Source organism: Drosophila suzukii, chromosome 3, assembly GCF_043229965.1.
Source record: "Drosophila suzukii chromosome 3, CBGP_Dsuzu_IsoJpt1.0, whole genome shotgun sequence".
NCBI lineage: Eukaryota > Metazoa > Arthropoda > Insecta > Diptera > Drosophilidae > Drosophila > Drosophila suzukii.
Genome location: NC_092082.1, coordinates 88,041,066 through 88,067,119, shown reverse-complemented (window position 1 = coordinate 88,067,119; position 26,054 = coordinate 88,041,066). Strand labels below are relative to the sequence as shown.

At 40.7% G+C, this 26,054-nt stretch overlaps 2 protein-coding genes across 2 annotated transcripts in view; one reads left to right on the top strand and one right to left on the bottom strand.

Moving 5' to 3' along the window:
• His4r (Histone H4 replacement) overlaps positions 1-26,054 on the bottom strand; it is a 267,260-nt gene that overhangs the window by 175,522 nt on the left and 65,684 nt on the right. The window lies entirely within an intron of this gene.
• The window catches only part of cv-c (crossveinless c), a 95,328-nt gene continuing 72,576 nt past the window's right edge, over positions 3,303-26,054 (top strand). Inside the window, exons 1-2 of the mRNA XM_065867144.2 lie at positions 3,303-3,361; positions 4,016-4,288. The gene's annotated coding sequence lies outside the window, so the exon portion shown is untranslated. The remainder of the gene's footprint in view (positions 3,362-4,015; positions 4,289-26,054) is intronic.

Sequence of the window (26,054 nt, the reverse complement as noted above, 5' to 3'; positions counted from 1 at the left end):
ATATAATTATTTGGTATCCTTTACTTTAAACATTACTTTACTTTATTCTACAATTGTGTCCCAGATTTCTCGCCCAGTGCAGATAAAACACAGTTTTAGGGGAGATATGATCCATATTTACCCAGCCCCTGAGTCACTCGTTAAGTCATGAGAGATGTGTCAGTTTATAGCTGACTGGCCTGCCGTCTGGCATTTGCAATCGAAGGACCCGAAAGACTTATCTCCGGGACTCGACTTCGCTCCCCGCCTCCCGGTCAAAACAAACAGCACTTAAAATGTGTGTTTCTTGTTTGCCCGCCATGTAACAAGTGGCTGGCAGGCGGAAGTGAACTGGCCAAGGATTCCATGGGCGAAAGGCAAACACGCGCAGAGACGTGACTACCTGTGGCCGGTGAATAGAGCCATAAATACGATCGTTTGTCATAGAACAAGGGTCCTATTCTGCGACTCCTCCATGGACACTCCGGGTATCCGCCCATTAATCATGCAATTGTGGCTGCAACCGAATCCGGCAGCCAATTTCGCGGCGAGGCTCATCAATAAATAATTTGCGGGCAATAGAAAATGCATTGCGTGGGGTGGCGCTTAGATTAATGAAGGCGTCGCGATTAGAATCAATTTGAATTAATGAACATTTAAGGCGGCTCTGGAGTTTGTTTGGCCACAAACACGCGCAGCGGGAGTTTTGGCTGGGCGAAAAAATGAAAATACATAAAAGCCGAAAGCAAAACAAAAGACTTAGGCAACGAACTTGGCGGCGGCGTTGTGATTTTGGCCAAAATATTGGCCCGCCCGGCTTTCTGGCTTGTCGGCTGGCTTATTAATTTCACATGCCTGGGCCATAATGAAAAGCGATTTTATATGGCCCGGCCGCCTGCCGTCGTTTATAATCAAGTTAAATGCGCGCGCGTCCATAAAAACTTGACTTATCAGCCAAACGGCAAGGCCAACAAATGGCGCAAATGCATTTAGGGGGGATTCCCCTCTACCACATATAGGCTATACGATACTATACCATTGCGAAAAATCTGCATATCGCTACGTTTGGAGACAGTGCGACCATTAACAGAATGATGTCGCTGAGTGAGTGCAAAAGCGACGCGAGCATTGCCTTTTTTATGGCACTTTTCACTCGCTTCGGTTTCGGTTTTAGTTTTGGTTTTGGTTTGGTTTTAACTCGGTTCGGCGTATTATGGAAAACCCCATACAACTTTATTGGCCAGCTCCCCGCTGTGTGCAAATATATAACTCTGTTTATCGCATTTCATTCGGCATTATTTATGCCAAAGTGAAAAGTACACGTTAAGAGAGAGAAAATATATAATGGAGTGTTTGTGCTATTTCTAAGTGTTTTATTTAAACCATTTTTAAATGAACTTAACTTTAAACAAATTAAAAAACTGAATTGGTTCCAAAGCAGATTGTCTATCTAATTATCAATCTAATCAAAGTGATTTAAATTAAATTAAAAAGCTACTTTCAAACAAGGCTAATTTAATTTTTCCCTGTGCACTCTCTAAGCCAAGTTTCTCCTGCTGTCATTGGCATTGAAAACTATTCAAAATATTCCCGAAAATATCTGCGTGGCATCTTTTTGTCTCTCAATATTTTCGCTTTTGTTGTGTTTACCTTTCGCTGGAAATCAAGGAGACCAGACGCTATCGATCAAGCATGCAGCACATCACACGGAATGGAGTTTGGGATTGGGATTGGAACTGGGATTCGGAGATTCGGGGACTGGGGAGCTCCTCACACGCTTGCTTAGATTTCAACACAATGGGCAGTTTCGATTTCAAAGGCAGCGAGAGAACCCGGGCACGTAGATCGGCTCGGGAATGGTTATGGCTATATGGGTATATGGGATATCTCTGTGACGTTGATGCGCACCTTCGATAAGGATGAGGCCGGCGAACACACCTCAAAACGTTATGAAATGCGGAGGGAAGGTGGAAAGAAAACGAAAGAGGAAAGCCAATAGAGTGGGAAAAAGAAGGAGATGGCACAAAAACAGGAAAGAGTTGACACGGCTAATCCTGACGAATTGTTGTTAGTTGTCTGGTTCATTCAACAATTGGCTCAGGACGAGAGTTCATTCTCCCTTATAGGGATGATTTATTATTTGAATGCTTAATTCCTGGGCTTAACAAAATTCTTTAGTTTTTGTAAACGCACGTTAAAATTAATTAACAGCCAAAAGCAGAGGTGTTTATAATTTCAACTCTTGTATCTTTAATTTGGTGTTGTTTAGAGTTGTAATTATAAATGATTTAAAACTAGGGTTCATTAATCTATTAATTTTATGGTTACCACATCTTAGTCATTAATAATAAGTTAAGAGCAATACATATTAAAGGTTTAGCTGCACAACTAGAAATTTCAGAGTATATAAAATTAAATATCTTGACTTACTGAGTTTTCTGAAAGATTATTCTTACTTAAAAACATACTAAGAATTTATTTGTTAGCAGCTCATAAGATCCATATAGTATCCTTATCTTTCTACAAAGCTTGTGCAATGTAAGTTATATGATTAGCAAACAACTCTTTTAATTCCTATTTGAAGCTCATATAACATATATAGTTTCTCCCTTTCGTTGTGGTTCATAAATGGATAGAAAAGTGTTAAGCCAATGCAGGCGCTAATCAAATTGAGACAACGAAAGTGTTAAGTCGACTTCCAGGAATCGGGTGAACTGGGGTCTATTAAATCCACGTTGGGCCATAAATCTGCAGATAAGACAATGCTCCACTGATAAGAACTGAGGGAGATGCCAGCCGATAAACGCTGAAAGAGGCTGCGCAAAGAAGAGACTCGGGTCGTAAAATCTGAAAACCAAACACACTAAATAAGCCATAGAAAAGGCTCTAACATGGGGTTTTATCGCCGCTTGTTAGTGTAAATTTACAAACACTTTCGAATGGGTGTGTGAAACCTACAAACACATTCAAAGGGGAGTTTTCCCAACAGTTTTTACTTTCAATGAAAAATTCTAAGGGGATTTCTTCTTGAACAGCAGATCGCTGTTACTCGATCAGCTCGAATTGAGCTGTTAGCGCAGTTTGAGCGCCGCTCATTTCTCTCTCTTTACCCGTTATTTGCAGTTCTGGCCTGTTAGCTCGCACTGTTAACCGGTAATCGTAGTTCTCGCACATGTTAACTCAGAGCGAGTTGCCCTCGAACATGTTAACTTAGCATGTCAGCCGCTCTGTTAACCGCTAAATGTTACGGCTGCCCCTGTTAACTCAACGGCTGTGAGTTTCCGTTCCAAGGCGGTTTCAGTTTGAAAATTTTTATCGACGAAAGCGGTTTTGCTCGCGGATCGTTTTCGTTTTGCCGTTCAAAACATTGCACTCTATAATCGTGCGTAAGAGAATCTGGAGAAATATGGATTTTTAAAATGTATTTACTTAGTTAAGCGTATGAAGCAGTGACGAAACTGTGAGTGCGTGACGATCGTATCTTTGGGATACGTTTCATGAATGGCGCGGGTGTGAACGAATTTCTTCGAGTCAACAAAAATCACCAGCGCGATAAACAGAGGCACACTCACACGATCGCGATTAAAAACAACACTCTCCATTTAACTATAAAGAAATCGTTTGTTTTTCGGAAAACAAATAAGAGAAAATATGAGAAACAAGCGTGGAAATTGCAGTTGCAAATAAAACAAACGCATCGTTTGTCAGGCTTGAATTTCGCACGGTTTCAGCACATCCCCCCAAAAAAATAAGAAAATAAACATTCCCTTACCCCTTTTTCGAAAGCAAAGAAAAAATATAAATAAAAACTATATACAGGAAAAATGTAAAGCTAAATAGTGCATAAAAATCGGTTTTCTTTGCGGTTCGGTTCCGTTCTTATAGAGTGTGCGTGCGTTTCTGCTTCCCCCTATCTATCTCCTTCTCTTTCTTCTGGCCCCACCGCCATCTCTTTCTCTCCTTAGCGAGAGAACTGGGGGAACGCGTGTGCTTTTGTTTTCGATTACGTTTACTACATTTTTTGTACGCCCCGTAGAAAAAAACATGACGAAATGTTGTTGTTGAAACCGAGAAATAAATACAAGTGATTACAAGAAATTTATAAAATAAACGAAGTAACGAAAATAAAAGAGAAATTATACATCTCAAGATATACGAAAAGAAAAGTATTGTGAAGAAATACACAAAAGCGAAATTCTATTTGGTGTTTATGGAATTTTCAGTGGTGTTGTGAAACCGAAAAATACGAAAGAAGCAAAAGTTACAGATACTCTCTTCTCGTGAACCAGCTGCAAACGCATCTAAAAAGGTAAATAGAGCTTCGGGACCCCATGTCGCTTATCTTCGGGGGTGGGTAAACAAACCAGCTTATCTGAAAGACCATTGTGATCTGCAGATCTACAGATCTCGGGATCTCAGTGGTTTATGAGTGGCTTCGGGGCTTCCTAGAACGAAACGTCAGAGTTTTAGATACATCTTGTGATTGTCGCCGGGTTTGCCACTTACTTTCACTCCCCAAAATTTACCTGAGTTGCTGGGTTTTCTAGTCTGTCTCTCTTTCCCCCCTTTTTTGTGGCTCAACTTTATCTTGTCAGCTGCAAACCGAAAATGATAGTGATAACCTATTTAATATATGTTTACAGTTAGTTAGTCGCTGGCACTATCTACGCGACGCGATGAAGCCAGTTTCTTGAGTTATCTCAGATTGCTATTGGTTGCTTTTGGTTCTGATCGGTTTTCTTTGGCATTTCCGCTGCTGTTTGAATTGTCAGCGTTTATTTCGATTCATAAATCATAATCGCTGTGTAGTTTGTTTACACTCTTGTCGAGTGGTGGTAGTTTGCCTTTCATTCCATGGGAATAAACACCGAAAAGTGCACAAACAATTCGATTTGCATACTTATTGAGAACTCAGCGTAATGACAAAAACAGAATTTCCGGTTCTATGGTGCGTCATCGGCGTAGATCGCTTTTAACCCCCGAGTTTTTAGCTGGCGACCCGTTTTGTCTGCCATAACAGCACTCTTGATATGGTCCGCCCTTTATAATTTTACAGCATAGCCACCTTATATATAAACTCGTTTTTTCATTGTGTCTGCTTTTGTTGTTTATACTCCACATATGTACCGATAAGTATGTAAATAAGTTCGCAGCGAAACACTTGTGCTGGGTGGTTGATAAAATAGCAAATTTCAGGTAAATAAAACTGAAACAATATTTCGGCTGGCCTGGCATTCTTCTTCTGGCTGGGAAAGACCCAAAAAGTAAACGATATATAAAATAAATGTCTATGAGTTACATGGAGTTTAAGTTTAAAATATAGTAATTTAGGAAACTAATATAAAGTTTGAGAATCCTTATTCAATTAGAAGGTAATAGTAATACTTGATTGTTTAATTCATTGAACAAAAGAGAAACTTATCTTCTTCAAACCTTAAAAGTCCCCAAACTTGGCAGCTAAGCTCCTTTCCATAATCTCCCTTGATTTTAAATTAAATAAAGCAATGTTACACCCAATTCAGCGGCTTAGAAGCTAATCTCCTCTCCAGATTTTCTCCGATTTAACTGAAACGCTTTCCCCCAGTCTCGCTGCTCGCAGACATTTATCAGGCGGGGCAGGTTCATCAATTTCTTGTGTGATAAATGTCGTACAAGAATCTACACAAATATGCATGCCTCTTCCACAGCTGCCGGGTACAAGCTGAGTTGACAAAATGATTTGTTTGGGCGCCCCATGTTTTGTGTTTATTGTCGCCAACCTCATGGGAGCAGAGCATCTTCATGATCACTGAGCGCCACCCTGAACTTACGGCCAGAATCTCGCAGATCCATCTGCAGACTGGAGCCCAAAAACAGCCACTAATTTCAAACAATGTAAGGCATTATTTATTTTTAACTGAGGTCATCAGCGTAGACATCGTCTATTACAGAAACGCCCGTCGCTCTCGCCCTCTAGAATTTTTCATCTCATCGTGCTGGGAGCTCCCTCCGGTTCTCCGATTCTCTGTGCTCTGTATGCTCCATTCTCTGTTCTCAGTTTTCCGATCTTTACACAGAAACAAAATATGATATCAAATGAAATGATTACCAATCGACATGGTTCTTGGTTCTCAAATATCCGACTATTGGCTCTTATTGTTGATATTATGATATGTTTTGATCTTAAAAGGAAATGGATTGAATATCTTTGTAATATCGTATCTTATTTAATGTTTTCAATCAGTTTTCTAATATTTTTTACACATATATTAAATTTTTTGATATATTTAATGAAGATCTTAAGAAATACTTCACTAACAGTTACCCTATTTTTCCCTGTGTACCGTTTCGAGTTCTATGGTGTTGTTCTTATTTCAAAGTTAATGTGCTTGGTGCTGTTTTTTGTTCAGCTGTTGAACTCGAACTCTCACCAAATTATGCCACACAAACACACACACACACACTGCGATAGCGGGTGAAAGAGAGGGGCAGCCCAGCGGGGGAAAGAGAGGGCGAACGGTTTAGTTGGGTTTACAAAAATCCAAGACCCAAGACCCAAGACCCAATGCCAGCGGGGCCAGCAAACATTATTTGAAATATTTATGCTTGACTTTTGCGCCTCAATGACTTTTGAATTGCCTTGCCTTTGGCTGCCCGTTTTTACACACACGTGTTTGTATCTGTATCTGTGTTTTATGTCGGTTCTTAAAGATACGCGCCGATCTGTGTGTATATTTTTACATGCCCGCGCACATATGTTGCATCAATGGATCTCCGGCATCTATGTACGATTCCTAACCCCACCAGGGAAAACTACACAAACATTAAAGACACATTAACCTGCTTTTAATTTGTCAATATTAGCTGGTCAAAGTCGTTTCGTCCGAGAAGAAAGGCCTTTCTTTCTCGTGTTCTCAGGCCACACTTTTCATTTCTTTCGGCCATCGCTGGTTGGTTGGAAAGTGAGGCAAAACGACGAGGCAATAACTCTGCACGACAGACCCAGCATGTCTGGTTGTCTGAGATGTTGACCTTTTCACAGCTGGAACCATCTCTCACATCATATCGTTTGTGGGGTTCTTTTCGGTCCTCCAGCATTTTGGCCCATTGCTCGGCCGCTTGTCAATTTCTGTCAGTTGCTTGTCAAAAAATTTGTTTGGCTGTAAAAAATGCAGTGAAAACGTTTAACACAGACCACCAAAAAACCAAGAAAAAAGAAAAACAATCTGAAAAACCAAACACGATTTTCATGTAAGCCATCCAGAAAATGATTGACGAACCGCACTGACGAGCTGACTAACTTCCCTCCGTACAATGTGAATACGTACTTGTGTGTATATGGTATTGTGAATTCCCAGTCCCCGGCTGCATAATTAACCTTTTGGCCGGACTTTTGAGGTATGTGCTATAGTACTACACCCATGTCCGTTCGTTTGCCCGGTCTGTTTGCCTTTGTTTACAGCGTAATTTGTTGATAAATAAATGTGAAAACGCAAACAAATCGGTGAACAACAACCACCGTGCTACGCAATCGACGTCCGCTGACTAATGGCTCCCCAGCTAATCTATGTAGCTCCCCCTCTATAAGGTGCCTTTTAATATATAACAAAAGGGCTCCGTTCCGTTGGACACGTAGAAATATGGGCTGTTTTCTTTTTCGGCCGGGCATTCCCTTTATGGCATACTTGAATCTTTGCCAATTTGTCTCAAACTGACACGTCTGCTGCGTAGGTTCGGTGGCAATTTTTTTGTCACCTTAGAAATTGAGGTGGAAAAATATGTGAAGGGCGTCGCGTTATGGCGCCGTTCAAAATGAGCGAAATTAGCATTTTTTAACGAACTCTCAGCTCGGTTATTAATTTCTGTTTTTGGCCGAAATCACCAATTAATTAACGCTCGCTGGCGCGGCAGGTGATCTTTCTCTCCACGATTATCTAATCCGCAGCATACAATGGCCGTAATTAGGCTCAATTAATTTGGCATAAAAGCGGAAATGGAAAAGTGCTGGTTCGAGCGGATGCAAAAAAGACAAAAAGATAGCTAAGAAAAACCAAAAAAAAAAAGTAAAAATGTGTTGGAAAAAATTGTCTTAATGATAGACATTCACTTTTTATGGACGCGCGAGGTGTGTGTCTTAATGGAGTGAAATTTCTGGTAATTGAGCGAGACGAGCTTTTGACTCTTGGGTGCGCATTTGATGAATTTTGAGCCAGTCTATATATATTCGCAGCAATTTGGCTGACTTTTGTTTTTGGCACGGCTGGGTGAGTCGGCTTCTACGGCGGCCACAGCCTTCTTCTTTGGATTTCGCCTTTGCTTTTGCCCCGGCTGCTGCTGTGCTGCATTTGTTATGCAAATCAAGTGCCGCCATATGTATGAAGTCGATACACTCGTATACATATGGACTAAGAAACTGAAATACTGCCACAGTCAGTCGGTAGTAAACAGAGAGAAAAATATAGCCACAGAACTGGACGATCAATCAAGTTGAAGTTCGAAACAAATGTCTATTGAAAAAAACTAAGGTCTTAAAGGTCTCATAATAAGTTGTGATCTTTGATAATAAAGCCTGTGGTTATTAAGATCTTTTATAATAATTTATTCCAAACAAAATATTTTTCTAGATAGAGATGTTTTTAAAGATTTGTAATATAATACTTCCATAGAACTCTTTTATTTTTTTTACTATGTGATCAATGTGACAATCATTTTGTAAGTAGTTAGAAAAGCACTTAAATATTAACATATTTTTTAATCGTATGAAATGAAAGACCTAAAATACGATTACAAATATTATAATAGAGTATCTAAGAATCTATCTGATATCGAAATATCTTAGCTGCATTTTTTTCCTGTGCACTGGAGCTATAGTTGGAGCCGGAGATGGAGTTGGCCGGAACGGGCCCAGTCGGTTTGGGCCAGCTCAGACCGGCACACCACACAAAATTGAAATAAACTGAATCCGCGAACTGGTTGTGTAGGCAGCCCACGTACAAGGTCTTCAAATATGGCTCTTTATTTAGCCGCTGTTGCTGCTCTTTTCTAAGCATTTTTCTTCTATTTCTTGTGTGTTGGATTTTAGACGCTATAATAGCATTAATTTACCATACAATTTCATATTTATGGCCATTGTACGCTGAAGTGCAATTCGTTTTTTAAACTTTGTTTCTGTCTCTGACTTTTTGTATGTTTTTCAATTTGTGCAGTCTGCAGTTCCCGAGTGAATGAGTGTGGGCGGTTTGTTTACTTTTGCGCCCCATTTTTGGTTTTTAATTAAGTTTGTTGTTTATTTCAGTTACATGTATGAATGCAGGCCGCCCTCTCGATTGCTCGATTGCCTCCCAATAATTGATTAATTCCCAGTTAATTTTTATTGCGAAACCTTTTCCATTTGCCAAAGCCTGGCGATTAGAATTTGTGTGAATCATGACTACGTGATAAACTGGTAAATAAATGTTGTATATAAATCGTACGTCCTAGGCAGGCGATTAATGCACATAAAAACACACATTCTCAAGTGCATATAGACTGATAGACTCACGTCCCGTCTTTTTTTTTATTTTGCCTTAGAGATGAGATGGCGCCGTAATAAAAAATAATTTTCGATGACCTTAGTACGGCAGTGGGATGATCTCATTGATGATAGTAGGATCGGATCTAGTTGGGTGAACTCTCAATGGGGCTTGGCATGTGCTTGGGGTTATCATTCTGGTCATTTTCACCTTTTTATGGGCGATTTCTTAACTTTCATTTAACATTCTCTCCCCTCAAAATGATCTCATATTTGAAAGTGAAGTCACACTGCTTAATCTATTCATATTTAAATCACCAACTAATTTGATTTATTCTCTTCTTTGCAGGTTGGTTGACTTTCTCATCTCAGAATCGTAAGTTAATGGCCCAGTTTCTGGCTCCCAAGTGAATTAAATATTTTCGTGGACGTGCACTTTTTGCTGAGAGTGCCATCCAGTGGTGTAGCCAATAAATAGCGCCATATGCGATGGCCAGACTGACTCACAGACACACATTTTTGGGTTCATCAGACGTCTGCCGAATGCAATAAGAAAGTCGGTCCAACTCAAAATTGTTCATACTTTTGACAAGCTGACAGCGCTAAAGACGTTCGCTTCTCCAATGACGTAATTGCCGGTAAAAGCCGTAAAAAAATGAAATTAAACTTCGAGGTATGGAGAGCAGAGCAGTTTCGAGCTGAGCGTGTGCAAATTTACTTTGTGAACTTTATCACCGAACTGTGCGAATTAGTCATACGATCGAACCTATATGTACCTGGGCTCCGCTTTGCGAATTTCCTGCTGTTATTGGTGATGTTTTGCACGTTTTTTATTGCGGCTGCAGCATTTCCCTCCACAGACAGCTGAGAAGTCCATTAGGCGTGTTCAGAACATTTTAGCGGCCAGTCAGAACAGCGACTGTTTTCTGTTTATTATACCTGGTACTCGGGGGGTATACGAATTTGGTGGAAGATTGAATGATAGATACCTCAAAAGTAGGGATCTTTGATAGCCATTTCGATTTCTGAAGATGGAAGAAGTTTATTAGTACCGATCTGAACAGTCTTTAATGCTTACATCCCATTAATAGCAAAATATGTCATTCTTTAGACATATTTCTTATAAGATTGACACTAAAGATGAACAGATTATAATATAATAGCAATAATATCTTATAATATCAACTCTGCTAATAGAACCCAATATTTTATAATCTTCCGCTTGATTATAAAATATTGGGTTCCATCAGCAGAGTTGATATTATAAGATATTATTGCCATTCTATTATACCGGGTACCCCCTAGTCGCATACAATTTTTGCCAGTTCTGGTGTCATGAATGAATGGTGAATGAGTTCATCGCATTCGGTGTCAGCATTGGCCATTTGTGCCGTCTGAGCTGCGTTGTTGTTTAACCAAATAGTAGAGCACAAACTGAACTCCCAGTGCGTGGGCTCTCCACACTTAGTCATCGCCAAGATTCCAAGGGGGGAAATGCAGCCCGATGAGTTGACTGCACTTTGTCAGCCAGCCAACTGCACTGAACTCGACTGATAAGCCCCGTGTTTGGTTTGCAACAGCAGCAATAGCAGCGGCAGTCTTCTCCCCCAAAGACAGACAGCCGTTGGAGATAAGGCAAAGAGTTGCGATCATCGAGGAAAACACATTTTCAATTTGATTTATGGCATGTAAATTTATGGAAATTTACTGCGGCCCGAGCATGATTCTCGGTAAGCCGTACCAAACCAAGCCCGATAATGTGTGGAAACCCAGCAGATAGTTTTCCACCGCTGGTACTCACTTGTGTGTGCTTGTGTGTGTGGCGCATTCCAATTATATTATATCATGTGCTTCCAGCATTATCGCATATGGTAGTGTATATGGTGCTGACTCGCGATTCTAGTCGATATGTAAAGACCAAAACAAGTTGTCGAACAAGTTTTGAAACGCCTTTGGCCAGTGCAGAGAGAAAAACCTTATCAGCTGGAAACGAATTTACGAATTAGTTAAAAAGATCATAGGAATTGAATAGAATTGAGATAGAAAGCATAGTTAGTTAGTTTATTTCCAGTTCTTTTAAAATATCAAATCCCAAAAATATATTTTTTATTTGGGAAAATACATACTCCCCTATATTTTCCCCAGTGCAGGCGTTCATTACGTACATTTAGTGATTTTATTTCGAACACCCAGAACTGGCCAATACAATGTATGAAAGACAAGTCTTAATTACCCAACATTTATTTGTGTTTTCATTAAAAACTGTGCATATATATACACAAATGTGTATTCGTTTGCCCGCGGCGCTAATGAACTCGCCGTCGTCTTGTTAATAATTATTGAAATTTTCGGTCGGCTCTTATTTTATTTTGTTTATTTGCTGCCCCTGTGTAGTTGCTTTTAACGCGTTCAACTGGCTTTTGAATTGATTTCGGCAATTAAAGGCCCCCAAATGAAATTGAAAACGTTGAAAGGCATTCGGCTGCGCGCTAAAAAATCGTTTTAAAGTTATTATAAATATTATTGCGGGACACTCGAGTTTGGTGATTGATGGTCGTTCGATGGTCGAGCGGAAATATGGCTTTTAAATATTTTGTTTCACACGTGCAGGGTCTCTCTCTTTTTCACTCTGTCTTTTTATTTTTAGTTCTGCCTTATCACAGGCACTCATTAGCTGCTGATAAAAAACAATTGTTGTTGGACCTTCCAGCTGATAATCTTTTTTAAAAGTCACTCAGATAGCGCCGGGCTAGTTCCATTTGATTTTGTTTCTCATTTTTCCTTTCGTATTTATATATTTTCCTCTTTTTTGTAATTTTTATCTCGTCTGATAAAAGCTGGCGTTATGTATTTGTGACTTAATTAGTTTACCGCCTGTATACGCAGCTGATTTCCCCGCAGACCGGATCTCGGTTGGCCATCGAAAAAGTATCGAAACAACACCAAAAAGAACGACCACCGATTTTCAGAGAAGAAAAATTAATTAGAGACGCCGCCGTGCCGCTGATAAGCAAATACAAATAAATAAATAAACACAGAAAGGCAAACAAATAGAGAAACATATGGTGGTTGCCCAGATTCAAACATCGACTTTTTTGCTTTAAATTAGTGGCTTTAACTATGTGAAATGTTGGGTAGAACTTTCTTCTTGATTAGTGGGTCAGCAGAAAGGAAAGAGATCTAATTATATACAAATGTGACAAGGCATTGCATTAGTCATTGAACAGAGAGAAAAACATTCGAACTTTTGTGTTTAAGATTTTAAAATAGAAGTCAAAATCTTTAGCTGAAAAATATTGAAAACATAAAAAATGTATTATATATTTTTGTGAAAAATTTTCAGGTAAATCTTCACAATATAATTTACCTCTGTGCATGTTTAGTTTGAAATTGAAAATTTGTCTAAAATCTATCCCATACCCTGACCACCGGTTGACTCGTGCGTCAGCCTTGAACAATTGCCAAAATTCGCCAGCGAATTAGTAAATATTTTTCTTTCTTTTTTGACGCCGAGAGATTTATAATTTCATCTATGGGACAGGAAAAGCCACAATTATGGATAGATATACATATATGTAGATTTCCTAAGCAGTGCTGATCTCGGGCAGTAAAATCACAAATCCGTAGCAATCAGCATTTCATCATCTGGTTGTCTGATTTGATTTAATTTTCACGTTTTTCATTCGGCCGTTGTTATTTTCTTTTCATCGGATCGTAAAAAGTTTATAATGCGATTGAGTTGCAAAGGCTACAAATGTCGCCATTTATAAATACCCCAATAAATTGGTTAAGGTCGAAACGGGCATAAATCTGTGGGCCAACATAAGCGGGCATTAATATCGAAGGAGACATGGTCTTGATTTTAACGACTTTCCAAAGTTTTATGAATGAATTCGGGGTTTCTGTATGAACTGAGGCTAAGCGGGATTTAGTGGGTTCGCAGCCAGGTCCAGAGACAGATATTGAAAGGTATGAAAGGAATGCTTTATATATACCTTATAAATGATGTCACAGATTATTTTGTTGTTGTTTACATTGGAGCACTGGCTGGGCCATAAATTATCTAGTTATGATTTACAGCCCCGCCAAGTAAATGCAAATATGCCAGCATATTTGCATGCCGACAAGTCAATCACCACTTGACGCTGATAAATTTAATCGCCAGTGGGCGAATAAGTAAGAAAAAAAGAAAAGAAAAGTGCATCGCCACTCATTATAGAATTTATAATTAAATGCAATTATTTACAACTATGGAGGAGGCACTGACCACCGACCATCGACCATCGGTGATAAAGTAGAGCCTCCGACGGAGCAGCAACCGCATAATGTAATTACGTTTTTTATTTTTACAAAATGCCCGCGACACGCTCTGTTTGAAATGAACAACGAAAACAAGTGATTAGATGATCCCAGCCAATTTCTGTACGGTTTGTTTTCGTTCTGCGGACTGTGTCCAACATATATACGTACTATAGATACAGTGTATCTGTATCCGAAAGTCCGCTGTGCGGACAGTCGAACAAACGCGTTTGCTGATAGACGAGCCACTGGCCGCCTGACTGACCATTACAAATGTTCACTTAGTCGGGCCAGAGATATGGATATATGGATATGGCCATTGGCCACCACTAAAACCGCAGTGAAAGAGTTAGAAAAAGGGGGCAGGGGACTTTTGCATCGTCTGCCGATTGCAGTTTTGCTGTTTTTATTTTCACATTTACTATTTTTGCCTCGTTTTCTTCTTATTTTTGTCGTTGTTGATTATTTCTACAAAAGCCACTAATGGATTTTGATATGCACAACACAGCAGCACCGGCACACACACTTTGCACACACGCATATTTCTATTAAGATGATGCGACTGGCCACTCCAAGCCATTCTCCCATCTTACACTTGAAAAAGATACATGCAAATATTTATAATATAAATCTAAAAGGAAAAGTATCTTAAAGATAGCCTGCTTTTAAATTAAAGAAAGCATAGAGTCGGGTTCAAATATTTAGGACATTTTATTCCATAATTTCTCATAAATAGTATGACTAAATATATTCTGGTTTTGGTTATTATATAGAGCCCGTTTACATGTATTTCTTGATCATATTGAAGTAATTTCTATGACTTATTTATATTTTGGGCTATCCATCTTTTCCATTTAGAGATATGGATATTTGTTTTGCCAAATGTGTATCTCTTTTTGATTTAGTCATACTTTTTCTCAGTGTCTACACTCCACTCCTCTTTGAGGCACTGCTACTTTATTTGCCTGACTGGCGGCAACGTCCAGCGGCATGCCAGATAAAGTTCTTGCGCTTTTCGGTAAAAGTGCAATCGTTAGAATGTGAGTGGTGTGGAGAGGTGCTGGAAGGGGGATTTCGAGGAACGGGGACCGGGGATCGCGGATCGGGGATGGTCGCCGATCGGCGGCGACGACCCGCTTAATTATCAAAGACATTTTTCTCAATGGGCTTGGCCGGACCGCCGATAATGCCCACCAGGAGTGGCCGGTCCGATGTTTTCATTTTTAGAGGCGGGGTCAAGCGGCCAACTGGGCCCTGGCTTTGGCTTTGGCCCGCCTGTCAGCGGAGTGATCTAATGTGCTGTCCAGGAAGTGCGGACAGTCGCAGATGTTTGCCAAAAACACGGCGAACAGACTCCTGGCAAACAAACAACTTAGGGCTTAGGGGCATTAAAATGGCAATGGCTGAAATAAACAAGAAGGGAGCCGAGTGCAGCCAACACTGAACTAATGGCAGTGGCAGCCACGCCGGCGTAGCACGGTTCAATGAATTACTTCATTAGTGCAGGCGTGTTCCGTGTGGCATGCGTTGTATCTCAAAGATACTCTCCGCCGAGGCAGCCAGTCAGCTTGCACTGGTCCGCTGAGCGTTTGCCAACGTCTGCCAGTCAGCCAATGTGGCACTGAAAGAATATCAGGGACTAATCCATTCGGATAGACTAGCAAAGATCGGTTTTTCTAAGGGGCAATTAAAGACACTATATGTGTAAGAAAATGAGGGTTTTTGTATGTATAGATAAGCTGAATGTATTGTTATAACTTTTGCTAAGATAGAATCTATGAAGTTATAAGAAAATAAAGTAGTCTCAAACACTAAATAATGCTTTAATTTGCGTTTTTATATTCTTTCTTTGACTATATTTCATTTTTCTGCCTAACTCCTAGACTTTAAAAGGTTTTATGGTAATAAACTAACCCTAAACATTGAGTAAAACTTTCAATTTTATTTTCTTTTGGTTTTCTACTCTTTTATTCTCTCAGTGTTGAAGTTCTGGGCCCTGGCACTGTGGAGTGCAACTCACAACTCACATGTTGCCATGTTGGCTTCGGATCGCGTCAACTGTGCGTGGAAATTAGCTTGTGCTGCCGCTGATGATGTGGCTCCTCGACTTTCTTGGCTCTTGGCTCTTAGCTGTTGGCTCTTGGCTGTTGGCTGTCCTGGAGTACACTCCTATAGGACTCCTTGGGCCTCTAGCCGGCTGCCTTAATTGCGGAAGTTATGAGCATGGAATTTTAATTATTTCACTCGAGAAGTTCTCCTCTGTCTTTTCGTTAGCTAGTTTACAGTTAGCCAGGCTTGTGTTTTTCTTAGTTTTTGGGGTCTCGGTCTCGACAAACATCCGCCAAACCTTTTCACTGTTTGCATTCTTCGGCTGCCGACGAGAAAGTGTCAAGACGAGTGATTGCACTCTTCTACGCAGCGGAGAATGTTTGTTGTGTTCCCAATTTTCCCCATATTTAGTTCTAGACGTGACACTTTCCTCGCCGCTTTCCACAGATCCGTCCGTTGGCCAAGTTGTTTGGCCTGTTCTGGTTCCTTTGTGTGTTTGCTCATTTGTGGCACAGATGCGTTGGAGTCGCCTGGCATCTGATCCGAGTTACTTAAGAGGGGCTCAGTTCAATGGAGCTCAGTGCGCTCGTCAATTCGTCAACTTCCTGGCTTGCTTTCAAATGCCATGAGGCTGGCAAACAAAAAGTAAAAAGCCCAAGAAGAGTTGGCCAAGAGCAGCTGATGGGGATGCTGCAGATGCTGCTTTTGGAGATGGATGGAGACGTCGTTTAAGATTAAGACGACTTCTTTTTACGGCCGTGTGTGAGTTGTAGTTGCTGCGGTGAGTGCGTGTTGCTGCCGCTGCTGCGAGGTGAGTGATGATGATGAATGTGTTACAACGAAGGTTAACGACTTTCAGCTTTATAAACACAGACTTACAGACTTACAGACCCGCACAGCCTCGCACAGCCCAACACACACAGCTGATAAAGCTGGAGCTCTCTTCTATTGTGGAGATCCAAGAACCCGTCTCTGGGATCGTGTGTGTGCCAACTAATTAAGCCGCCAACAAGCTAATTATAAGTCGCGTCTGGCACTCTAATTGCAATTTAAATAAATGTGGCAGGCGGTCGGGCCACTTTGGCCAACCAGTTTGGCATTTGGCCGAAAAGGAGCGTTTTAAATTTCAATTTGTACAAGTCAGCGCGTTGTCAATGCACCAAGAACTCTCTCGCTCTCTCTCTTCTCTCTTAACAACTAAATTACACTTGTTAACAATCTAGAGACTCACACACATTCCGGCCAAACCAGCAGCCAAGATCCAGCAAAGTTAGTCACTTTGGCCCAGTCGGTTTGTCTGAGAGAGCCGAGATTGCAATGGGGTTAGCAGCGCAATCTGCTCAAATATAGATAGCTAGTTAGATGCCAGGCAGGCAAACAAACAAACGGACAAACAAACGGACAAACAACTATTCCGCCAGCAACACAGCAACATGTGTAGCCATGTAGCAACATTGCAACAACAGCTGCAACAGCAACAGCAGCAGCAGCAGCAACAACAACCGGCTTTGGGGCTCGGTATTCGTATTCGTATTCTAATTGCGCACAAGCTTAGCAGCTTTTAGTTACTTTGTAGACTTTTAGTTGCCAGCGATTTTTGCATAGATACATTCTCCACCTCGCCGAGATAAAAAGATACAGAGATACACAGATACAGCTGGCCCACAGACGGCTCGGTTAATTTATGCAACGGTCTATAGTCCGGATAGATACAATAAATTGCTTGCCAAGTGTGGCCGAATAAGTGTTCTATTGATTTCTGCAACACCTTGTCTTCAAAAGGCCAAACTGACTAACTGTTCTGTCAAAATGTTTCGGCCTGCCCACGTTGGTCGTTGGATCGTAGGATCGTTGGTTTGGTAAGAGACAGCCATCTGTGCACAGGCAGAAAATACAGAGAGTGTTATGTAGGCAAACTATCAAAACTAATATTACTGATACTTAAGAAGTATTATTTATGATCATCAAGAACACCTTTGAAATAAGTTCTGTGATAGAAATACCAAAAACCATAAATTATGATCTTTAAAAACACTTTTCAAATAATTATATTCATAGTAATGCCATAAGCCACATTAAAAATATTACTTCAAATCTTCAGAGTCACCTTTTGAAATAAGAATAGTCATAGTAATACCTTATACCAGATATAAACCTTACTCTTAAGCAAAATTTCTCTCTGTATATGCATTGCATGTGGCATGAATTTCAGTTGAAATAATGACACACCCGTTCCGATCCGAAATCCCTGTGTGTGTGCCATATAGATACAGATACAGTCGGAGCCACAGATACACATCTCTCCAGCCCATAGATTTTTTCACTCGAAAATGAAATGAAAATTACTGAACTGTAACCATATGTGGCTACATGCGGCCTTATGTTTAGTACTCTATGCCAGAGTTGGGTTCGTTTGGCTATGCGAAGAACGTTGTGTGCCTGTGCCCCATTAAAATTCATTTAATTATGCTCGTAATGAAAAAAAAAACCACAGACGAGCAATTAATTTGGCAAATAAGTGAGGCCAATTGTTTGCGCATTAAAGTTATGGGCCGCCAAATCGTTTTGCTTCTCAGCAGGGTTATCTTTTTTAGGGATTTTGCCATTTTATAGGTATTTTAATGCCAGTTATTGGGTTGTTTTTTGTTGCTGCTTAGACCGCCCACAAAAAAAGGTTAATTACAATTTATTGCCAGCGCTTTTGTCGTTACGCTCACTTGATCTCTTTCAAAGTCCCTGTCCTACGATCGCACAATTTTGATTGGGAACAAACGGCGGGCAACGTCAACAATTTAATTGCACATTTGCATTAGAGTGGAAAGTCTGACTCGTGGCCTGTCATCAGGGATTGCTACTGTGGATGTTGCTGCTGTACATGTTGCTGCCGTACTGTCTTTGTGCTGCTCCTGGTGAGCGGTTTTCATTGCAATTGCCCAGCACAGGCCACGTTTGATTTCTTAATTGTCGCTAAATGCGGGACATTGTCTTTCAGCCAGACAATGTTTCTGCAGCTCCTGCTGCCATTGTTTTACCATTATCGTCGATCATTTTGCTTGCAATGAGTTTTTGTGGCTGCTGAGCACACGAAATGAATGTTTGGGTACACACAGCTGTAAAGGAATTGTCGAACGAGCTGCGATCATGGTGGCAATTCCCGAAAACGAATGCTGGTTGCTGGCTGAAGTGGGGTTCACATTTTAATTGCTTCCATTTCAATTTATTTTTATTTTCCTCCAGGCGGTCTATACAATGCGCCAAAGGGAAGTGCTGAAAACTCACCCCTAAAGTCAGGGATACCTGCATAAATATCTATGTTAATAGATCTTTGGCATTAGGGTGGTATTCCTTTGTTTTCAGAAGAGTGCGTAACATTAATAGGGATAGCAAAAGCTGTTCTCCACGGTTAAGTGATAAATGCCACTGTGATACGCCCACATCCGCCCCTTTTCAGACCCTAATTATGACCTAGAAAAAGAAACCCAGCTTACGTAATCCCCTGCGAACCTTAAGCCCCTGATCGCACCCACTCCCATTGCCTCACTTTCACTACTTAAAACACTAAAATAACTTATATTTAGTAATTTCAGATGCGCTTAATTTACATTTAAAAGTAATTTTCGAGTTGCCCCTTTTTTTCAATATTTCCCAGCCACAGTTTCTAATCTCTTTCGTTGACATCGAAGGGCAGTTTTCAATGGTTTTTTCCCTCCACTTTTTAATCGCTAAACTGTCTCATAAACCCCGAATTTTATTTGACAACGCGATTGGCATACGAAAGCAGCTGAATAAAAAAAACGAATTTCTATCTGATAGAAAATGCGAGTGAGAGAGGTCACTCGCGTGGCACATTAGTGGAAATTATGACGATTTTCCCCAATATAATAACTCAAAGTTATGCTGACAGCTATGGACCCGCGTATTATTAATTCAATTTGCCTTCGATTATCGCCGAAAATCCATCCATTCGATCGAATAAAATCCAATTCGGTTAGCTGATCGCGGCTTTGAGATGGTAATGATCCAGCGGTGAGCTAATCTTTGTGATTTAGGTGCCACTGAGCAATATACTTTTGTCTCTCATTATTTATGAGTGTAATTATAATAATTTCTATGCAAACTACGAAATACATTTTACGTAAGCCGTAGCTTTAATTAAATTTGAAGCAGGAAGTTGGGATATACTTCAGACCCGAAAAACATAAAGTTATGGATAGGTATACATATAAACTGGACTGGGATTAGAGCCCCTTTTTGGGGCAATTTGGCCGGCGGATGCAAAACGCCATAACTCATGTGGCGGCGAAAATAATTTGATATCAAAGAGCGTCTGTCCGGAGATCGCATAAATTATGAATGCAGTGAGTGGGGAGAGGTGTTAGAACCTTTTAGATGTTTGGTTTTTTTATTATTTATTTTTGTTTTTTTGTTGGTAGAATTTATGGCTGTTTAAACAGACAGATAAAGTTGGTGTCATTAGTGATTTATGGTGGGATAGCCTTTGATTGGGGTTCTGGCCAGAGTTCACCTTTCGGTTTGACATTGAATGGAAAAAGCCAAGCGCCGCTGAAAGTGGCTGCCCCTTCCCCTTCTCCTTCTTCTTCAGTTGGCAGCGTGTGAATTCTGTTTTCGTTGCAACTTTCAAAGTAAAAAGAGACGCGGCAAATTAAGTCAAGGTGGGCCGCCTTGCATTACTCATGATGAACTCCACGCAAGATATTGAATTTCATTCGGCGAGTGCATGAATACTATCCGCAAATGTGGGTGAATGGAACTGGAATGTAGGGTAGGATTTCGGATGGCGGATTTCAAGGCAGATGACAGCGAACCACTATCAGGAATACGCTGGCCCACTCTTCAGATAAGCAAACTTTCCATGGAAGCCATACGGAATTCCGCGTATGAATGAAAGTATTGGAAACATTGCGGCCTCTATAGAGGCGCATGTATGCGCGATAAGATAGGAAGCCCAGATACTATAATAGAACTTTAGCCGGAAAAAACGAAAGGGGTCCTACTTATTCGGACTATATATGTAATTACCAAAGGTTTCTAATATAGCTTTTGTCCTAGATTGAAACTGATTTGGTTCCTGAAACTGAAACAAAGTAATGGGCATATTCTGGAATATTAAACAAATAATAAATCCTATTTATTACCCTGAGTGTTGTACATAAATAGCTTCTGAGAATCCGAATGCACTAGTGGCTACTAATGGAAAGAAACACTCACGGTCCTGATAAGCTGGGCATAAAATGAAACCTATCTGCTAAAGTTGACCCCAATGAACTGGCTTTCAGCTGCTGATAATGTTACATTGAGTCGCACATTGTGAGTAACAATTACAAAAGCTTACTGAATCAGCTCAGTTTTTTCATCAAAAAGTTAGCATAAAACTCGTTTATGTTTTATATGGACACACAGAAACCTAAATTTATAATCGTCTATAAAAAATCATAGATATTTAAAACAGCCAACCCCTATATTTTCAATATAATTAAAAAGCAGCTTAGTACAAGGCGTAATCCTAACCGCAAGCTGCCTTCCAGTTATGTAAAATATCTAACCAAAGTTTACGGCACAAATAAAGTATCACGTAAATTAAAAATTTAATAGGCCCCTCTTGTTTTAGTTGGATTACTTAAAAATCTCCTTGCCGCCTTTCAAGCGGACGAATATTATATGGCTATGGAAGTTTTATTTTTTGTGTTCCCCGACTGGCAACTCGTTAATGTTAACAACTACGAAAACAACACCGGCAGCAGGGGCAGAAGCAGAAAAAAGCTAAAACAGGCGCTGGACTTGCCCAAAAAAAGCAGTCGAAAAAATGAAAATAATTTATTTTTTGTTTCTCCCCCTGTTGTTGTAAGTTTTTTGCCCATTTCAAGATGCCGCTGGTGTTGCTGCTGATGTTGTTGTGTAAACAAACTTAGAAGTTTCCAGCTGTGCGCGTTGATTGCCATACGACACGATGCGTTTTCAAATACAACAAGCGGGGAAAAGCAGCTCGGATTGCGCATACGCCGTGTATGCACTGTGCCGCACTGTTGTTTTGAACAAAAATAGCAAATGCTGTAAACATTTTCGAGGTACGCAATCAAGGCATAAAGCACATTTATTTTGTGTTTTTTCTGCTGTTTCATTACGCATTCCGTGCGTTTTTCCAAGCTTTAAGGTGAATTTCATATTACGGCAAGTTGCTGTGTTATTGTGTCTAGTTTTTCATTAATTTCTCCATGGCTGCGCACGTCAATCATACGCAGCGTTGTACGAACAATTCAAATGGTGAGTAGGCATTTATGGTTTGGGCCTGATGAGGATGAATGAAAAGTGAAACTGATTCCGATTCCGAATTCTTTTCTCAGCATTCAGTGGATCTCTTTTATGGCTCTGAACCTTGAACCGTCGAGTGGCAATCATTCACACCAGGCGACAAATGAGCCGAGACTGATAAGCCTCTGTATATTTTGTAAAAATATATAAATAAATACTCCTAGGCCTTATAGACATCGTGTGTCTTATCTCGCTTCCTCTCACACTTTAATTAGCCACTTTTATCGGCCCGCTCGGTGGCTGTCAATTTGGCTAAAAATAAATGATTACCGCTTCTAGTGTATAGAATATGATATCATGCCGCTTCGTTTTGCCAATTAAATCACAAAAAAAATGCCAGAGCGACAGCTTTTTTTTGTAAATTATGACTAGCGATAATCACAGCGTTGTTTTATTATTTTTCCAGAACTTGGTTTGGTCTAGTAATTAGCTGGGAGTCTGGGCCTGGGCTGCGGTCGTCGCATGCGTAGCTCAAATTTCAAAACTACATGCACTTTGCGCAGATACAAAGCCGGTTGGTTAGTTTGGCAGTTGGCTGGATGGTCAGAGCCTCTCTGGGTGTGAAAAGATTTATGTGCTAGGCGAGAGCACACATCTCCGGTGGTTATCAATGCTGCAAAAGCAAAGCAAAAGCACAGCAAAAGCAAAAGCAACAGCAGCAGCAGCCATTCACCCGGGCAATTCCAGTTTCCAGACTTCAGATTTCATTGTGAGCGGCCTCTTATTTATGGTCTGCTCAGCTTTTTATAACTCTTCGATTTATATTGATTTGTAATGCACATAAAAACCAAGCTGGAGCTGCAGCCTCAGATTTTATATGCCTGCAGTTGACCTTGTCTGTGGCCAGGACCGCATCGCTGAGATGGCTTAAATCAGCATAGTTACCAAACGCTGAAGGTCGATTGGCAAACCCAGCAAGTGTTGCATGTGCCCAGTTGCATGTGCAACATGTCAACAATAATAAACCTGGCGACCAGGTGACATAACCACCTACAATACAGACATCCAGACTGGCAGGCATCTGGGCCATATCGCATATCGTTTTTTCCCTGACTCCGGCTGTCCGAAATTCCGAAATTGAAACACTTGTGCTGGCAAATATTTCACCAGCTCGCTGGCAGAATTTGTTAGAAAAGCGCACAGCCAACCGACACTTGGCCAGATAAAATAAAGGCGAAAACATGCTGAGAAAAAATAATATCCCACAAAAGACCCGGGCGCACATGACAATGTGTAAATTTATGGCCGTCGTTGTTGTGCACTCGAATTGCATAAGTTCACCTGGGCTTTAATGCTTTAATGCACAGCGGGCAAATAGCAAAATATTTGTATTTGCTTTATTAATTAAGCTGCGGCGGTGACGTAGCTGCAGTAATATTTGCCTACGCGGTGAATATTTCCCATAATATTTGGCAACGCATTTGATGCCCGACCAAAAGTGTCAACAGAAAGTCATCGGGCACTATAAAATTATTGACCAAAGGCTTGGGGAAATCAAATATAATAGCTGGGTAGCAATAATCAGCATGGTTATCTTTGGCTATGGTTATTTTTAAATAATCGTAATTGTTTTTGCTACTTTTCTATCAGCATATAACAAATACCTTCGATAATGGCCGGTATTTACCGTCAAATTATTCACATTCTGGCATTATCGCTGGGGGAGATATAAAACACAGGAGTAACCAGATCATCAGATTCGGTTTCTCGACCTCATCAAATGAAATTCCAATTAAAATTCCCCGGTGGCTGTGGGGGCGTTTGTGTGTGGTTTCTGGGCAGCCAGTGTGCTTGTCTTGGAAATGGGCCACAGTTAGTTAATAGCATTTGGGGCGGCCTTTGGGCCATGACTAGACACTTTGCCGCATTTTCCGTGGAAAAATCAAGGCGAAATCCCGCTTGGCTGATTAAAGAGGCTTTCACCGCATATGGGTCAGCATCGTCACCTTTCGCCAGCCGAAATAGGAATTGGAACTGGTATATAGGGCATGTAGTCGTCATATGTGTATAATCTCCATATGCAGATCTGCTCCTAATGAACCTCGTGTGCTGGGGCAAAGTTAGCTTTTTTTAGCGTAGGTGTTTGACCCCCAACCCAAACGACTTTGTTGTTTATTTATGTTAATTTCTGTGGCGGCTTTTCAAAATATTCTTCTACAATTAGTCGGCTTTTGGTGGGCTTTTTTCCTCATTCGATTCTTCCTCTTCGGCTCGTTTCGCCTCGCTCAATCAATTTAAATACATTAATCAATTTCCATGGCTCGTTTTTTTTACCCGAACATTTCTTTTTTCGTGTTGGGTGCGCTGATCGCAGCGAAAACTAAAAAAACAACAATTTAATTATAACAACAAACAGCAAACAGCGACAAACACATCGGGTATATCTGAAATTGATATCGTGACTTTGTGTAATTTGTAATTTACGATGAGATCACTTCCTCCAACAATGTATCAAGTCAGTTCAGCCGTTCCATGCCATCGTCGGTCGCATTGTGCTATTTTCTTTTTGTCCCCTGAGCTTCAAGTCTCAGCATAAGTACACTGAGACTTACACTTATTAGTTGCAAAATGGTGCATTTATATATTTATTCATATATATATACTAATACAGCATTTTAAAAATTAAGACCGAACATTCCTTAGACATACGCATGGTTAATAAAAACTAACTTTGCCATGATCCAATGCAATTTTTAAAGATCTTTCCTCTTAGAAAATCCCCTATTTTCCCAGTGTACACATACATCAATTCGACGTTAGCTCAGCTATTTTCTGCGAGGAGCAAAGACAAAAACAGGGCAGCAAATCCGAGTTTTCAGTGACAAGATAAGAGTCTACTGCCCCGTTTTCCCCCTTTTGGCTTGTGCCCCACACTTTTGGACAGACACAAACGGCGTCCTCATCGAAAACCAAAAAAAAAAACCACAAAGGGGGAAAATTTGCATTCGCAGGCCATTCGAAGAGGAGGCTTTGTTTTTGCGCATATATTAGAATTGGCATTCGGAGCCGGATGAAATCTCAATGGGCAATTGGGGGACTCAAAACCAAGGGGAAATGCAAATTAATTCCAGCGTTTTCAAATCGCACAGCCAATGGACAATCAAACAAATTATGTCAGCTGGAACGGCTTTTAATAGGGCTTTTAATCTACCATCCGATCTCATTATCCACTTCCACTTCCAGATCTCGTCTGGTGGTTAGTTTTTTATAATCGCTACCGAGGGTCGGACAAGAAAACCTTGATCTAATGACCGACCCATTTCCGTTTCTCGGTTCACGATTCTTTTTGGCCACAAGTCTATTTCCCAAGTCCTTGACCTTAGAGCCGCATATTACAGATGGCTGGCTGGGCTTTTTTGTAACCGCCGGTTGTAAAATGTATATTTTCTTACGATCTCCAGTGAGCGCTGCTTGAGGTCTTTGTATTTTTACGTTCGGTCTTTGAACTCATCAAACTTGGTACATTACAAAACGCTTGTCGTTGTCTCATATTTTTCTGGTTTTCAGTTGAGTTTTTTCCTCAGTTTTTCTTCTTGTTTTTTTTTTTTGGTGTGGTGGGCCATGACAGCAAAGCCGTTTAATTAGCTGCAAAGCTGCAAAGCCCACGCCCCAGTGGAGATTCTCGATCATGTCGCAATATCAACTGGCAGCCAACTTGGGCAGTGAGCGAGAGATATGTGCTTTATAGCTGATTACCGGGGGACAGATTTCCAGGTGTCAGCAGCATATTTAATGCCTACACTCGATGGAGTTCGGAATCTGTGGACCGGAGTCTGGTGTTCTGAAGTCTGGGGCCTGAGGAGTCTGCTTCTGATCCTGGGGCTCTGCCTACGTTGGAGCCTATTGATTTGTCACCCGATGGCCAGCTGTCTCCCAGTTGGGCGGCTGCCTGCGACTTCTTAAACCG